Genomic DNA, 862 nt, shown 5'->3' with positions numbered 1-862 from the left:
ACGAGTTGTTGCAGATGTGTCCTCACTTTGATGACGTGCCCCTCTGAGGAAATCTTTTTTGTGTTGCGATCCATCCATGGATCAACTCCAGATGAATTGGGATCGCTCAGCATCACAACTGCGGTTTCAATTTCAACGATTCATCCAGCAATCGGCTTCAACTCCCAAATTACATTTTCTCGTCGTTTGCGTTTTTTTTTTTTTTTTGACACGCTTTTTTGTTTGCGTTCCAAAAAGGCGCAGATCCACACCCACTCGTGTCCCGTCTTTATTTTTCCCATCTGATGAGGAAAGCAGCAGAAATATCTTACAGGGGGGGTCACTTTGGTTATTTACAACATTTCCTTTGCATCGCTAAAGTCATGGAAAAAAAAAAACAAGAGGGGAGACACACACACACAAAGGAAGGTGGGAAGTTGGAATCCGGCGTGGCCTGACGGCGGCGAGGGCTGACGACAGACGATTGGTCGGAAATATCACGTATCGCAATGGGTTTTTTTCCTTGCGGCTTTTCACGCTATCATGGTTGCATGTGGCGATGATATCGCCGGGGTATCGTGAGACAAGCGCGAGTGTAGCGGTGACAGTGAACGGTGACACGGCGGCGATCAAATATTGTCATATCGCGAACGCTCCGTGTTCTCAAATATCTTGACATTCTATGGAGACGATTGCCACCACTGCCGGCGACCGGCATATCGCGATACTATTTCCAAAAATGGCGATTTTTGCGGCTCGATACTAGATTTGGACAAATGGCGCCGTGATCAAATATGGCGATATCGCCTCATCAGGCAAAGACTGTCCAATATTTTGTGGCATGATTCAACGGTGGCCGCCCCAACCTCTCGCGCTCTGGGTC

This window comes from Hippocampus comes, unplaced genomic scaffold (assembly GCF_001891065.2).
Source record: "Hippocampus comes isolate QL1 unplaced genomic scaffold, H_comes_QL1_v1.1 scaffold277, whole genome shotgun sequence".
In the NCBI taxonomy this organism is placed as follows: domain Eukaryota; kingdom Metazoa; phylum Chordata; class Actinopteri; order Syngnathiformes; family Syngnathidae; genus Hippocampus; species Hippocampus comes.
Note: the sequence above shows the minus strand (reverse complement) of the source record.